This window comes from Rhipicephalus sanguineus, chromosome 6 (genome assembly GCF_013339695.2).
Source record: "Rhipicephalus sanguineus isolate Rsan-2018 chromosome 6, BIME_Rsan_1.4, whole genome shotgun sequence".
NCBI lineage: Eukaryota > Metazoa > Arthropoda > Arachnida > Ixodida > Ixodidae > Rhipicephalus > Rhipicephalus sanguineus.
Genome location: NC_051181.1, coordinates 149,467,218 through 149,484,715, shown reverse-complemented (window position 1 = coordinate 149,484,715; position 17,498 = coordinate 149,467,218).

The following is a 17,498-nucleotide window of genomic DNA, read 5'->3' as shown; positions in this document are numbered from 1 at the left end:
ACCACGAAGATGGCCATGTTTGTCTGCTCCTTAATTGGCTTTCCTTCTGGGCATTCCTTCCATCTTTATCGTAGAATGAAAACTGTTATGAGATCACAACAACAGTCGATCTTGGCGGAGCAGTTGTCCGCCGCCGCCGCTGGTGTCCGTAACCGCTATCGCCAACAATGAGAAAAAAAAAATCCAGGAACGAGCGCGACTTGAACCCAGCTTCTCGCGTGGCAGTAGAGCATTCTACCTCAGACCCACGCCTGTGCTTGAAACTCATTCGCAAAAAGACCCTGTACAGGCGTCATGTCGGGCGAGGAATCACGTTAACAGATGTAATATATAGCATGGTAAAAAAGTGAAATAGCACTAGGCGTCACACAATGCGAATTGCGTAACGAATGAGTGGTTTAAGGCTACCCACCCATTACAAAGGGCTCAGCCATAATTCTTCATCGTCATCAGCCACTGCATCAACAAAGTCCATATAATGCATTACAGATGTGTAGCGGGTACCACACTTCTCCGCAGAATGCTTAATAATGGCATAGTGGGCACTTCCCTATACTTCGATAAATTATGATGATTTATGGCGTAGTGGGCACCTTGCAACCGTACTTGTAGTAGTCCCCACAAGAGAGTGTACAACGGGCACTAGACAGATTTCATAAGTAAAACATCCCGAACATAAGACACTAAGAAGACACAGGACAGAAAGAAGACACAGGACAGATTGCTTTCCTGTGTCTTCTTTGTGCCTTGCTAGGTTCGTCATGTTTTACTTATGAACTATGCATCCCCAACTAGCCTGCCAATGTTACCGAAGCTCACTAAAAAGGCTGCTCCTCCAGCTTTCGTTGTGACTGTGAGTCTGTGCTGTGTGTTCCGCGCAGGTGTGAATTTTTTTTTCGCGAAGTTACTCTCGAGTTACGTGCGAATGCATTAGAGCCACACGCGGTCACTCACCAATGACGTATGGCAACGGGTAGGCGGCAGCCAGAGGAGCGTGTATTCGGTGAGCGTACGCGTAAGAGATGGCGGATGGTGCTGCCAGAACGGCGGGTGCCACAGCGACTAAGGGTGCCGCATACAGATGATGTACGGCGCCGCCGGGTAGCGCAAGGCAAGACGCAATGACTACCAGCGCCAGTAGCTGCAGGGAGGTCTTCTGAAATGTGGAAGTACTTAAATACTTGATTTTGTTATGAAATACTGCAAGCGCAACGTTGGTGCTAGCAGTAGGAGCGAAAATGAAATAAAAAACTAGCAATAAAACTACATACGAAGTGTTGAGAATCGATATAACCAGCTACGGCAGACAAATACAAAGAAAATATATTCCTAAATCGACAAAACTTTCTCTCTACTTTCTCTATAGTATGTCTACGCTCGGAATCGTGGCTAATCGATAGCAAATAGAAAGTTTCTCAATTGAATTCTTTCTTGAGTCTTCCATTTTAGTTTACCCGCCACGAGCGATTGTGGTGCTCGACCCTAAGGTCGCGGAATCGAACCTCGGCAGCGGCGGCCGCATTTCGACGGCGGTAGTATCGCTACAGGCCCGCGTGCTTAGATTTAGGTGCACGTTAAAGAGCCCCAGGTGGTTGAAATTTTCGGAGCCCCACTACGGCGACTCTCATAATAACATCATGGTTTTGGCAGGTAAAATCGTAACAATTATTGTTAATTCTCCTTTAGTTATGCTTGTCCTAAATAACGAAGAATGTCAGCGCGCGCTGTATCACGATGCGACTAGTCATTTCGTCTCCATACTACTCCGAGCAGCAAGCACACTTACCATTTCAACTGGAGCTCCGCTTCTCTGTAACTTTTCAGCCGAAGGAAATACTGAAGTACGAACTAGTTTCCGCTCGCACTACGAAGCTGTAAAGTAGTCCTGCGTGAACAGTGGTTTGCTAAGCGTTTGCTCGGAGTTGGCGTTCTTATACGCGTTGGTGGGAGCTGTTTAAGGATACAGGGAAAGACTGTCGAGTCTCACCGCCACTGCACGATATTTCAGGCTGGCCGACGAGTGAGTGATTCGGAAACAAGCAGCGGAGAAGGTTGTCGTCGAAGGGGGCTCGGAAGAAGCTTCCGCAACATTCCCCGGAGGTCACGCTTTCTCGCCCATCGGGGTCTGACGGAGCGGCGTTAGCTGTATACGGTAAAAAGAAATACGCGACAGTCCTTTCAGCAGCAATCACTCACTGTTGATACCACGACACGACTGCGCGAGGGTCGTAGAGCAGCGGTGAGAAAATGCTTGTATCCCGAATGAAGTCACAACGGCGCGGTACTTTTGACCTTTGTTTATAAGAGGATTTCTCTGGTTACGGCGATGCACTGCTTTTATTGTTTTCGCGCCATTTTCCCCGTTTGTTTTCATCTTCGTCGGCAACCTGTTGACGTGCGTGCGAGATTATGAAAGGAGCTATCTTGTAACAAGGTTTGGATGTCATTTGGCGGCGTCGCCCTATCGCCCTTATTCCTTAGTCTTATGGCGCAGTGGGCCGCAATCTAGGAAACTCTGTGGCCGAAACAACAGTAATGCTCTTTTTTGAAGACGACCGCGCTCTGCCACTGGCTTTACACTATGGACGTGGTTGTGCATTGTGCGCGCATTATTTGATTATTATCAATTTCTTCTTTTGTTTCCTTTTTCTTTTTCGGAAACAAAAGAAGGAATGCGGATTTCTACGGGCCATTGCAAGCTCGCTTAGAACTTCGCTCTTCGCACTCCTACTTTCCTCATGACTTACAACAACGTAACGACATCCAATCTCTAAGGCTTGTAGTTGCGCTAATTCATACTCCGTCCTCATCGGGTAAGGGCCTGAAAGTCTAGAATGTGAAGTTGATGGTCAGGGCAAAAAGAAAAGTGATCTGTCCCCACCCTTGTCAATCCTAATAGACAGCCACCCGTCTATAAAAAGGGCACTTTCCGGATCTTGCCCCCAGTCAGAGTCAGCACGAGCTACCACAAAAGTGCTAGTCTGTTTTATAAAAGGATCAGAACTAAACGAAAAGCTGTAATCGTAATAAATTGGGGCCTTCATCGATCTCGCATGTACATATGCTTTTCATATACTTATACATCAAGACGAACGCCTTAGATGGCTCATCAAGCACGAAAAGTGACCGTCAGCAGCGTCGGCGTCAGCGCAAGTGATGCAAAAAATCATCATGCGATGACCTCACCATATGACGTCATCACGACGTCACAGATCGCAGAAGTTTGTGACGCCGTTATGACATTATCATGGCGTCACAGCCACGTCACACGATGACGTGATCACATGGTATCGCGGCTTGGTCAAAGGTGGGCCGATCCCGGAGGCACTGGAAAACTGCGTTCGGTGAGAAAGCTTTAGTGGGGTGTGATCAATACAATTGACTGAGGAGAAAAAAAGATCAAGAGGGCTTTCGCCTTCGAGTCGTCTTAGGCGAGTGCATAGGGGATCGTGGGATTTTTCTCGTTTCGTTATCATGTCTAGCTTATCTCTATCCTGCACTGCAAAGCAGCCAAATGGAAAGTCAACTTCTATGTGCTCCGTTTCTTACTTTCTATCTCTATTTCTCTTACCTATTTCAAACTGCTACATATCTCAAACTGCATGACATTGGAGTGCAATCGTGGGCGAAGTTTGCTTTTCTACGTGGTGAAAGCAAAGTAGAGGGTAAGGAGCTGACCTGATGATGGTGCCGCAACAAAAGAAGACGAATGGACACGTCGGCCCAGTTTTGTGAGCTTTTACCCGCTGTCTCAAAAGTTATCGTTCTATCAGGTCACCGATGTCGATATAATTCGAAAAGTGCATTTTCAATAGAACATCGCCAACCAACGCGTTTTGTTACACGTCGCTCCTGCTACACGTAATGGCTCAGTGCACGTGACAAGCTGCGTGAGCAACATTTTCATTACGCCGGAGACAGCCCAGACTGCAATCGCAGCCATCCGGCACACGACAGGCCACGCGTCTTGCGTAACTGCAGGAAGCCGCCTCTACTGGAGGGGAGTCATTATGACGTCCCAGAATCTCGGGACACCTCGCCGCTAAGTCTACAGCGCACTCAGTCGTTTGTTTTTGTTGTCGATGTCGCTTTGATGATGTTGTTAATGTTGCTGCTGATTATTATTGTTGAGGCGAAAGCCTTAGATGCCTCATCAAACGCAAAAATTGACCGGCGTCGTCAACACGAATGATACAAAAAGTCATCATCAACCGATGACTCGACCATATGGCGTCATCATGACGTCACAGGTGGCCAAAATATGTGACGTCATTACATCGTCGATGGGCCAAGGGTGGGCCGATCCCGGAGGCAGTGCAAAACCAGGTCTAGAAAGCTTTCGGAGGGGGGGGGGGGTATTAGTACATCGACTGAGAAGGAAAAGAAGATGGCTCTCGCCTTCGAATCGTCCTAGGCGAATGCACAGGGAACCCTGTGAGCTTTGTGGATATGACGATCTGTATAGAGTAACCACAATGTCTGGTAGGTATTAGCTTCGGTGAGGAGAATGTGGTATTAGGAGGAGAATTGCGCAAAAAGATTCGGAGCGCAAAGGCGATGCAGCTGGGAAACAATTGAATATTTCAATGGTGATACGACTTACGAACGCATAGTTAATAAAATGTACACTAAGAAGAGCGTTAATCCGTAAGCAAAACAATAAGTGAGGCTGCTGGAAAAACAAACAGGCAATTCTTACGAATGATCGGACACAATAAAGAAAGAAAAGTTGCGGATGTCGCCTTAAGTTCCCATCACATTTCACTGTGACGTCATTAACTTGGAAAGCGTTTGTTTAGGTACAATGAGCTATTTATTGATAGCAGTTAGATAGATTACAATGTAAAGGAACCGAGCACTGCACCTAGCAAGAGCCGATAAATGTTTTCGGCTAAAAACTGCCCGCGCGCGAGAAGAAAACGTTGAAATATGCGGCGCGTCAAACTTCCAGTGAGAAAGCCAAGAGAGGAAAATCTGTCCTTAATTTCACAACTTGAAAACAATAGTTGGAAAAAAAGTCACAGTTTCGCCGCAAGGGCGAAGCATTGAATGCGATAGCAAGAAATTGGAAGCAGAAAAAACTACAGGACATGTTTAGTGCTGCTCGATGGCTTGCATCTTATCGATGACGATTCGGACTATTAACAGCATAAAACAAAACAAGCCCACGATTGAGTCGATCACGAATTAAAAGAGTCACGTGGTCCTTTAGGCAATCGCCTAAGACGACTCGACGGCGCAAGCCATCTCCTCTTTTTTTTTTTACTCATCAGACTCTAGTATTGAATCTCCCACCCCACCCCCTCCCCCCCTTCCCTTCCCGAAACTTTCAGCATCTCACGTTGTTTTGCACTGCCTCCGCGATCCGTCCACCTTTGACCAGATGACGATGTCGTGTGATGACGTCATGTGAGACTGAGGTCACGTGACGTTTCGTGCGCCGATGGAGACGCAATCATTCACTTGAGCATCACGTGACTTTTGAACACATTGTATTAATTTTTTTGTTGTATCATTAGCGTTGACGCCGACAAGGTCTCGCGAAGTATCGTCAGGCCTCGAGAAATCTCGGAAAGCTTCTTGACCCACGAGACATATAAAGCTTATTGTCAACTTCATTATGCAAATTATTATGTAAGAGAAGAGGAGCAGCCGGAGCGATACCTAGGCACCAACCTCTCCTTAAACACACTTGATTTAGTAATAATAAAAAAAAAGGTTTTCACCTTAATAAAACGCTGAAGTTAAGATTCTGACTGTGGCAGACCGCAACGTCAGGTTCGGATAAAGAATGCCATAAGCATCTCCGCTATAATTATGTTATACAGGCGGATGTGTGCTGATGCAGCAATATTACAGAGAAGCAGCACAGAATGTAGAATGATGCAGAAGCAGTGTATTAAGTAGGAATGAGAGAAATTTAGAAACGAAAGTCCATCGCACATAGCTTTGAACCCAGGTGAACGGAACAAAATCCTGCCGCGGCTAATGCTACTGGCGGCTGAAAAACAGTTTCATATCAAGAGTTTAGATTTTATCTGAACCAGCTACTCACATGAAGCGCTACATTCTTCACCCGTAGCAAAGTTTGTAAAGTTCCCCTAACATAGCTCAGCCCATCACACGGGCTGAGCAATGATAGGAGAGCTTCGAGCAATGAGTCACTTTTCGGATGACAGGCTTAGGTTTCTCATTTCTCTCGTGGGGCGACCCAGACAGAGCTGCTAGGAGTAGAGAGTCAGAGGAAGAGGGAGGCGCTGAAAATAAGTATGTCATTGCTGTGATCAATATATGAAAATTCAGGCAAGGTTCATTCTAGTGCTACACTGCATGTCTAGAACAAAATGCAGCGGGCGTTTGGTGCTGCTAAACATAGGCGTGCGCACAGAGGGAGGGGGGGCGGGCAGAGAAAGCCCCCCCCCCCCCCCTTGCACCCTAATACCCCGTCTTTGCACTGCGTTCTGATTGTAAGAGCCTCTATGGGAGGTGGTTGGGGTGACAGTGGAGGGGGGGGGGGGGCGATGCCCCTTTTTCTAATGGAGAACACTGCGCACGCCTATGTTGTTAAGGTATGTGTTCCAGAAAGCCTGCGGAGCCCCCCCCCCCCCCCCCGTCCTCCCTTTTTTTTTTTTCTTGTAACTAGCACCTTTGTTTTGGAGTATGGGGAACAACAGCGAAAGTGAAACCTTTCGGGCAGGACGTGCGATTAACAATTGCGCCGAGCATACACGTCTCAATAAGCTACGTGTCGTTTTCAATGTCAGAGCAAGGGCGCAGTGGAAGGCATCACGCTATATCTTTTCAGAAACATGGAGGAGCCTCCTCTCTATACAGAGCTGCTCACGACAACCAACGGGATCGTGTCACGCCAACGACCCAAACTCAAGGACTCCGTTCCGATTGTCTATTTGCTTGTCGCGGCTATGTAGCAACACACGCTGCTGGGCAAGAACGCTAGCGACGCCGGTGGTAAGACGCATCGTGTTTCAGGGAGAGCATCGAAGCGCGCACGCTCGTGAAAATCAGCGAGCCCCTTCGTGTGGGCCGCGTGCTTCGGCCGTCAGCCAAGCGTGGTCCCGCCTGGGTGGACTGTTCTTTAACTTAATCGCTCGCTACGACGTTGTTCCAGATGGACGGGGACGTATATAAGAAAGAATGACGCAGAAGAGCACGCTTTGAAGAGTAGCCAGATGTGCGCCCTCAAGGTACTGTGGCAGACGTGCTGCCTTTGACGCACGTCCGAGCATGTCCAGTGCGTAAGTGTTGAAGCCCCATTTTTGTTAATCACTCTCTCTTCCCTATTACCTCTATTTGAATCAACGCACTCTTATAGGTCGGAGAAACTGGAACGACAGACAGTTGTGCTAGTTGGTGCGGATTCATATTAACAGAAGCTAGGCGTGCGGACGGGCTGCTGTTTTAATCAGAGACTAATGGAGCTGTAGCACTCTGAAGCACGATTCAGAATACAGAGCGGTTTATTACTGCATCTATGCCATCGTTCGTTCGAACTTCTTCATCCTCAAGTTAAGCAGACTCTGAACATAAGAGGTCGTTAACCGGAGCCTCGCCATCTACTATATCTTTACATTGTCGAAGGTGTCAATGCACGCCGAAATTCGATGAATGTGCAGTGTTGTACAGGCAAAAGAATGAAGACACGCGTCTCATGGTAGAAGCCTGTCATATCGATAGTAGTGGTAGCTCATGCGTGAGCCAGCCATCGATTAACTTGCATAAAGAAGAAATGAAATGCCTGACTATCTCTCGAGTAGACCCCCACGTCTACAGGATTGACAGGTAGCACTGCATATCAGCGCATGCGCAGATAAGTTTCTTTTTGCGTCTACTTTATGTTCCGCCGCAGCGCGCCCTTTCAGTTTATAGTCGGCGTTCGTGGTGTCTTGCTCTCTTCTGTTGTGTTTGTGTCCTCAGGTCTACCTTCTTTCATCAGAGAAACTGGTGCCACATAAATTTTTGTGATGTATTTTCTCTCTTTCCACAGTGCGACAAATCTTGAAGTCGCATCCTCTGTTTTTATGTGGGGTTGCTCTAAGAAGAGATGAAAGTGACTAATAAGTAATTTTACTGCTGGATAATTGAAGGAATACATGGAAGGAAACTGCGTTGCACCGAGTACCAAAGCTTAATTGTGAAGCTTTTGTGTCACCGATGATCGTTTTCGAGATTGCGTGGCAGCGGTACCAGGCGTGTATGACAATGTCAAACGTGTGTGAGATCTCAACGGTATCAAGATGCTTCCATTCAGATTTCAAAGCAAAATGCTTCAAAATGATAAGTGTGCAAAGAACAGTGCTTATGTGGTTCCTCGCTAATGATAAGTGGTTCCTCGCTAATGATAAGTGTGCAAAGAACAGAGTCTTATGTGGTTCCTCGCTTCGTCCTTTGTGTCTTTTTCTGCGCTCCCAGTTCGCTGAACGAAGAAAATGAATTACCAACTGGCCCACCTTTCGATCCTCGTGCAAAGAACAGTGCTACTTCTTTTTTTGTTAATCCGGAGAGACATGCGAGTGAGGGCTGACGAACACCTTCGTCAAACGTGTAACTCGGAAACTGCATCGGGTATTTCTTGCTTTCCGTTAAAGTAATCGCTACTGCAAGGTCCGCAGCATTTGGGATAGATGACATTCGTGCATTCTTAAGGAATGCTCAATCGAGCGAAACGAACCCAAATATAATGATACTGAATTTATCGATTCGATAATTCATTGATTCTAAAGATACTGACTCGCTGAAGGACAGAACAGTGGAGAGTGTGAAAGCACTTTGTCACTTTAAACTACGTGACTGAATAGTTCAAACCAAGCGACATGGGTGAGCATTTGAGCAAACATCAACCTCTGAGCCTAATTCCATGTCGCCCAAGTTGTCAGAAATCTCGCACGCTTTAAGGTAACCGAGTGCTTCTCCGTCAGCACCGGCCAAAAGCTCGCATTAATTGAGGCGTTTCCGCTCGGCTACAGAAACCAGAAAGCGGGAACGCATATGGTCCAGCATGTGTGCGGGGCCGACGCCTCGATGTTATCAGAGCGGCGCAAGCACAGTGTTTCGTTAATTACTCCAAGTAGGTATTTTGTTATTATTGGCGTAATTCATGTAAGCAATTGTTTTTTAGATATGAGGCCGAGAACCACTCGGCTACACTCTTGACTGTAATGCCTTGCGTTCTGAGCGTGACTTGATGCGGTGGTGCGCCTTCCTTTCCTATCTCTGTTTCAGTATCACCCTGTCCTTTTTTTTTCTAGGCTCATTCTTAGTGGTAACGGTGCTTGACTGACCCGCAGGTCGCGTTATCGAATCCCGGTCACGGCGGCCGCATTTCGATCGATGCTAGAGTCCCGTGTGCTTATATTTCGGTGCACGTTAAAGAACCCCAGGTGGTCGAAATTTCCGGAGCTCTCCACTACGGCGTTTTTATAATCATATCGTCGTTTTGGGATGTAAAACCCCAACAATTATTAGGATCAATCTATCCCTTGTAACACATGCACATCTTTTTCACTGAATAGCAGAAACCGCACAGCTGTGGCGTGGGCAGGCCTGCCTTCGCTTCCGGCCATCGTCGTGGTGATGCTCTTGCTGCTGGTCGCGCTAGGGAGCAGTAGGTGCTGGTCACTGGTGCTGGAGCCGCTGGCGTCCCTGACTCCCCGCGAGCGCCAGGAGACGATCACGCACGAAGAGCGGACAACTCGCGGCCGGGGAGGAGGCGGTGACACGATGGACGACGACCACGACGACGACGACATGGACCGGCCGTCGACCACCGTCGTCTCGTCCACCCGCCGTCGCGTCGTCATTCCTGGTCGCGACGACGGCGACTACCGCGGACAGCGTCGTCGTGGAGGAGGCAGGAATTGGTACCTGGTCCTGTCCGCCGACGCTCTCGAGCCGTTTGCCATGGTTCGGCCATTGGTGCTGAGGCAGCAGCAGCCCTTGTAGACATCAGTCGCCATTTCTCCGGTCAGCGCAAGAGCTGTCTCGTCGGAATGAACGCGGCGACCACTTTCCCTCTATGTATACATTCATTCCTAATAAATTTTCCTTTCGCGTCAATGGCCAAGAAAGAAAGGTGAGTGTACTAAAGCGAGGATAATGAGCTTCGCAATAAGTTGTTAGAGCTCTACTTCTCGCGCTACGAACCCGGAAAACGATACTGTGTGCGCGTTTCACTTTGAAGATTGGCCAATGTCAACTGCCTCCTCTTTTTCCTAGCACGTGCGTCGTCATAGCGACGGACATGCGCGGTGTCGGTTTGATCTCTCCGCTGCACCACTCTCCGTCGGTCGACGAGAGCCGCGAGCTGGCGGGTGGGCGCGCCTCGGTACTTCAACTCTTGTCACGTGACTGCCCTGCCCTGTCACGTAACATTACGATAAGAAATGTGGACAGCGTTCCGCTGCTTGCCGCGCGGGGGCGCCGACGCGGGGGACACCACCGCGGCATGATTTCCGCTGTATAGTTGCTGCTGTCGCTCAACAAGCTTCGTTTAACCGAGTTAAACCAAGACAATTGTTTTTTCACGCCTTGTTACGCGCAATTTCAACATAGAATACAGCTGCAAAGGTTTGTCCTTTATATACTACGCGTTGTTCTCGCTGAGTATCTATCGCATATGAAACACGAAGTGAAAGCGCGTTTATACGGGAATAATGCCACTGTATTTAACAGATTGCAGAAACGCGTACGTCACAGTGTTGCGCTTATTCAACGTGCCCCGTGCATTTTCGTCTACCTCACTTGGCTTTTCGCTTCCCATTTTGCATTAAGAATGTCTTAGGTAGGATTATAATCGACGCGTTCTACATCAAGTGTTATTAACGCGCAACGTTATTTCACGAGCCATAACCACGGGCAGTGCAATGGGCCGTTCTATCACACATGGACGGCGGGAGGCGGCGGCGGCAGCTGCAAAAGCGTTCAAACACTTATACCCTTAACAAAATGTGTACTAAAATTCATCGCACTATCAATGTCTACGCTAATGCGATGAATAATGAAGGAATTCCGTGACACACCTTATTACCATGGTGTTGCCAAATTTTTTACTTGCATGTCTGTAGCCGAATTCCTATATCTTGTGTTACCGGCATCTTACCTTCTCTTCAGCTCAATGATTTTCGCTATATGCATACTCTGGTCGTATTATGATCACTTCAACTTTTCCTCCATGCTCAACTGCTTCTTACGCCGACTTTTTCACCTAGCGGCCCAAGTTAGCATGAGAGTCCATCACGGATATACAGCACAGCAAGGCTTCCGAACAACGTCAATGACATTAAAGCGTCATAGGGAAGTATGACTGTGTATCTACATGAGTACATCAAGTCAACGCCCGTGCTGACTTCACACTAACACGACTACAGATCTATAGAAATAGAGATCGATATCATATAAACTGCTTACGCCTGCTCGTTGTCTGCCTCGGTCTATATGAGAAGAACGCACCGTCTTATCAGGAAATGCCCAGATGTTACTCGTAACCAGTTTAGTCTGGTGGGTTGCCTAATGAAGACAATTCTGCGTTTAGCAGGAACAGGTGATCTCAGAATGCTGATCGAAACAGTCCTCCCACCGGAAGTCAGTCAAGGCATTATTGAATTTTTTTTTAGTGGTACATCAGAGAGGCTATAGGTCTCCCATTCCTCACCTTATTATTTTTTTTTTCGCGCACTTGCCTTGCGCTTTCTTTGCTCCTTTCCCTTGCCACTAGTCTAGGGTTCCCACTGGCAGGGGCGTAGCCAGACATATTTTTCGGGGGGGGGGGGAGGGTTGAACCCCCCCCCCCCTTGGCTACGCCCCTGCCCACTAGTGTAATGTACCTTCACAGCCTTTCCCTCATTTGTATCTCTCTCTTAGCATGCACTTTAACTGCGTCCAGTAGAACAGGCAAATGGGCGAGTTGGTCAGGATTCACTTTAAAAAAAGAAAAGAAACAGTGCAAGCAACGAACGGTACAAGGAAGACCAAACGGGACGAGTCCTTGTGTTGATTGCGTTGTTTTTATGATGATTAACTGTGTCATCCAACGTTCTGCAGAATGCTCATTGTTCACGTAGCTTCGCTCGCGCACAGCAGTTAAGCGAGCTTCAAAAGAAGCATGTTCAAAAGAACGCGCGACTTGGCCCCGTTTTGTCGGGCAGTCGCGATGGGACGAAGGTGGAGGCCCCCTATCGGCATTGGCAGAGATCATTTTCTCTTCTTCGTTCGGCGCCCCAGCGCACTCCTCAGAGATGGAGCGCGCGTACCGAGCACTTCCGACTTGTTCGCGCTGTTCTACAACCACGCGCAGCATTTCACTATGCGTTCTAGAATATTCGAGCGCTTCAGGCCATTGACGAAGGGAAAGCACGTTATGGTAAAGCTCCCTTCGACCGATAAAAATTTTACCACAAGTGACAACGCCTCCGAGATTTTCAACGAGTCACATGGGCCCTTCACGGCTTTTAATCTTGGAGGCAATACTTTGAGAGGATTACTTAGCCTTTGTAGGAAGAGGTGGCGGCACTATCCTCCGCATCCTTTGACATTGCCGGACACTGGCGTAGCCAGGAGGTGTGTTGGGCGGGTTCAGATCCCCCGAAAGTTTTCAATTTCGCATGTGTATACATGCACATACATGCACACATATAAACACCCACACGAACATGTATAAATTGTGGTTGAAATCCCCTTCCTCCCCTCCCCCCCAATCCGGAAAAAAATTACTGGCTACGTACCTGTTGTCGAAGCGCACAATGCCTATTTGTAAAAACAAAAAAAAATTACGGCGCGTTACCAGCCAAAATCAGGATGCGATTATGACGCACGCCGTAGTAGGATACTCTGTATTAATTTTAACTGCCCACAAACTATTACATTTCGAAATATTATAATTTGTGGAATGTTTTACTTACCAAAACGAGGATATGATTATGAGCCATGCCGTAGTGCAGGGCTCCAGAAATTGAGGCCATCTGGTGTTCCTTAAAGGGACACTAAAGAGCAAAACGATTTTTCTCGCATTAGTAAAGTAGTCTTCCACGATACCAAAAACTCTACGCTTGCTGCGAGAAGACGCTTAATAAGCGAGAAAACGCGCAAAAAGAAAATACAGGTGGCGACGCCACCTTGGAATTCCCACACCATTTGCTGTGACGTCACATATTTTTGACGTCGCCTGCTTAGGCCTACGTAGTTCCTAATCGGTTAAATCGAAGTACATTGTCCTCTGAGGGGGCCAGAGACTTGACATAACGAGTTTGTGGAAATTTCGCCGAGCCAGTGGTGCCAAAATACGTTAAATGCTCTTTGAAGTCTTTTACGTCAAGAATTACAAAGTTCGGCGCGAAATTTAAAAATGAAACTTTGAACTTGATTTTCTCCTATAATAATAAAGCTATGGTGGTGAAATAAACTGCACAAGAGTTCTCCGAGCACACTTTATCAATCTAAACCAATTCATTGTTCCTCTTTAGTGTCCCTTTAACGTGCACTGACATCTCACAGTACACGGGTCTCTAGCATTTCCATTTCGCCTTCATCGAAATGCGACCGCCGGGATCGGACACGCGACTGTACTGGTCAGCAGTCGAACTTGTGAAATATGGACGTCGCGGCGGGTCGAGAAAAATTTTGAATTACGGGGTTTTTGACAGGCTGTACGTAATAGATCTAAATGCGGTAGTGCACAGGTGCCGTCGCAGAAATGACGTGTGTGGCGATAACACAGCTGCATTTGTGTGCTTGATTTCTGCTTTCACATTTCGTGACAGTATGATCATCATGACCTGGAGTCAAATCTGAGACGACATGCGCAGTGTGCCACAGAGACTGTGGTTGTGGTTGCCTTTGTTAACCTCAAGAAACTAATGGGGCTTAAAAAAAGCTTTCTTCACTGGCATGTTTTAAATACCGCTTCTCCTGGTTTAGTAATTATTGGTGTTTTACGTCCCAAAACCACGATATGATCACGAGAGGCGCTGTAGTGGAGGGCTTCGGAAACTTCGACCACCTGAGGTTCTTTAACGTGCACATAAATCGAAGCAGACGGGCCTCTAGCATTTTCACCCCCATCGAAATGCGGCTGCCACTGCCGGGATTCGTTCCTGCAACCTTCGGGTCAGCAGTCGAGCACCACAACCACTGGACCACGACGGCGTGTGCTTCTCCTGGTCGTGATTAACAAAAACCAAATCAGCAGGAGATATTCTACTACTGACAACTGTGCGACAGTATATAACGGATGCGCCCTCTCATTTAGCCATAATTATAAGACGCGTTTGACGAAATACTTACCTAATATGTAATGAAAACTCAGAATAGATAAAGATTATGCTTTTCCGTTAATATTCTGGTCGCTCTAATAGATGAACAAATCGTGAACACGAGTGTCGCTGGAGCCGACGTTTCGACAAGCGGATTTGTCTTCTTCAAGGCTGCGTGGTTGCTACAACACACATTAATAGTCGTAGTTATTCCTGTGTGATAGCACGCATCTGTACTGTCATGCTACTCTGCAAAAACCGGACGGTGATGTCAGCTTCGAAATATGTTTTCGAAATACGCAGTAGAAATATAGTCACGTTCTACGCACATTGCCCATCGATTTGTCACGAAGGCGTTTTGTGAAAGTATACATGGCGTCAGTACTCATTACAACGTACATGTTAGCAGATGCATCTTTTCTCCGTCTATAAACAATAAGCCCTTTACAGTTTTGCTGTAGTATTATTAGCATACCTACAATTATAGGCGCGGGCATAGGAGTAGCGTGGGGGCGGCCGCCCCACCTAGTAACTCGTCTTCGCACGGCATTCTGATCGTAAGGGCCTCTGTGGGAGGGGGTCGGAAAAAGTGAGGGGAGGGGGGCTGCGGTGAAAATTCGGCCCCCTTAATAGAGAACCCTGCGCACGCCTATGTCTACAATCGTCGTACGTTTATGATTAGTCATGCTGGCCATGTTGCATGATCGAAAGATGGCCGTTACTCGCACTTTTCACCGTATCGAAATCCTTATTTACCATGAGCTGCGAGCAGTTATATAAATGGCACTGATCGAGGAACACGTGACAGGAGTACGGGGGATGAAAACACCCACGTTCGATTTAAAAGACAGTCAGAACTATATGCATGATAAGAGCGTGTGGAAGGTTCGCATTCCTTAGTTTTTTTTGTTTTCACTTGCCATTTCGCGTTTTATCGCTATCAGCGCGGCCTTACATTCTGAGCTGTCGATCACCGCACAAAACATTTTTTTTATTTGCCTTTCGCGGGACGTGGTTGGTGGCACTCTCCGGGGAAACAGTTATATCCCTTTCCGACCCCACGACCAGTGTACTGGACATAACAAAAAAAAGCGGAGCAGAAAAGCAAGCAAAGCCACAATCAAAGCCAAAACCACTTTGACAGCTTCTGTAAGAGGCCAGAAATATCTTTTTGAATGTAGTTCCTCCTTCAGCCCCATTGGGGTGCATCAGAGTATTGGCGTCATTCAAGAGGAAACGCGCGCTCATGGTGTGCTCAAGCGTACAAAATTATTTCAGGAATTATCTTCGCGCAATTTAAATAACTTAAATCGTGCGAGCTGATTTAAGTCCTCTTGAAACAATGTTGCAAAAAGGTAGCTTTTGTCTTCAGAAGTTTGCTCGCAATGCGAGATTGTATTCATGTCCAGTGCACTGGACACCGGGATGCAATAGGCACGCATTGTGCTAAACATGGACGAGAGAAAAAAAATACGAAGGACGTCACGTGACAATCTTGAAACCCAGCCATAAAAATTGAACCAGGAGCATGCTGGGAACTCTACCAAGAGCCTGGAGCACGAGGAGGGAGCGGCGTTGGAGGAGGTTGGCTTGTGGACGCTAAGCGCGTTCCCTCCTAGCTTTTTACCCCTTCGTGGTGCTGAACGCTATGCGCGACAGTTAACGAAAGAACTTTTTTTCTTTTTCTCAGGTAGAAACAAACCATTTGTGTGTTTTAAAAGACAATTAACTTTCTGACAGGAACAACAGCAACACTTTTTCAAGGAAGAAAGCACAATGTGTGTACCCATAAGTGGAACAAATGAATCCTAGTCTCCAGCATACTGGACATGATTCTCCCGCGAAAACCGTTGTACCTACGGTCTCCTTTATTTTTTTTGCATGCTTTTCAATAGCCTCTTAGCTAGAAAAGAACATTGAAAAATTTTGTTCTGCCCTACGAAAAATTCGGGACGGAAAGGGATATAAACGACCCACCTGGAAATATATGCTGCCAGATCTCGGAATGTCCGGCGCATGCCAAACGTGGAGAGGGCCGAACGATATGAAATCGTGTCGCCGTCAAGATTGCGTTTTATTGGAACCGAATAGCCGACTGGCAGTGCGAGTTCTTCTGCATTATCCATGTACGCCGACGCCGTGTACCTGTATCTCTCGGCGGCTCGTCTTTCTTCCGGTCTCGCGACGTTGGCCCCCGAGGACGACGATATATAAATGCGAGCCCTGGTCGACGCGACGCCTCGCTGGATACGACATTGGTATTCCGGTCTCCGCCACTATTTGCTTTCAAATCGAGTTTACTGTTGTTTTGTATAACCGTATACCACCGAGAAATGAAGGTACTTGAGCATTCGGTGCACTTCATCTTGCCCTCTCAACCAGTAGACTCCCGGTCGGCCTTTTGCAGCGCCCCCAAGATCTCCATAAAAAAGTACAAAACTAGCTGAACTCTCGTTTTAAACTATGTCTTCCTGCCTCAACGCTCAGCTATCTCTTTTGTGTGGCAGTGCTCAGGAAAAGTCGACTGCGTAGTACCAGCGAAATTTATCGTCCTTCTCTAAAATATCCCGAAAAACTCTAGAGATATGCGCGCGCGTTAAGTAAAGTTTAAAAGGAAAGGGCCCTTCAGAACTTTCCTCAGTTGTCATGGAATGGCCTTACTACAGGACTCCGTTGATTCACAATTCTCCTGCTGCAAATTTTTTGTTCGATTCCGTGAAGTATAGTTCGAGCTATCCCACGAGTTGCCTGTTTTCTCTCATTTCGTCGCCACGAAGCCATACGGGGGCGGATGGCAATGTGCAATGCGGCGACGAAAAATTACGCCGCCACGCATCATGGCTTTGAACACCTTCTCTTCTTTTATTACCTAAACATATTGCCGCAAATCCTGCTCCAGATGTACAGTCGAGCGCAAATTGAAGGTTATCGCAGGGTAGTGAAACTTCCTATACCATCCATGGAACGCGATATTCGCTAGCAGCGGCGGATGAACGCCTGGTGTTTGGGGGCGGTACTAAAACATGGCGGCGCATCGCAGACCCGCACTGGGGGACGCCATCTTAATGAGGACTGAGGATCCAAGTGGTGGGCGGCGGGGGACGATTTAGCGCCAAGTTCAATCGGGATGCACCAGCAAGCCAAATTGAGCGAGTGGAAGTTATTCAAATGGCGAGCGCGCGACCTTCTTCCTGCTGCGCACACCACCACATGATCAAAACGGCAATCATTGCG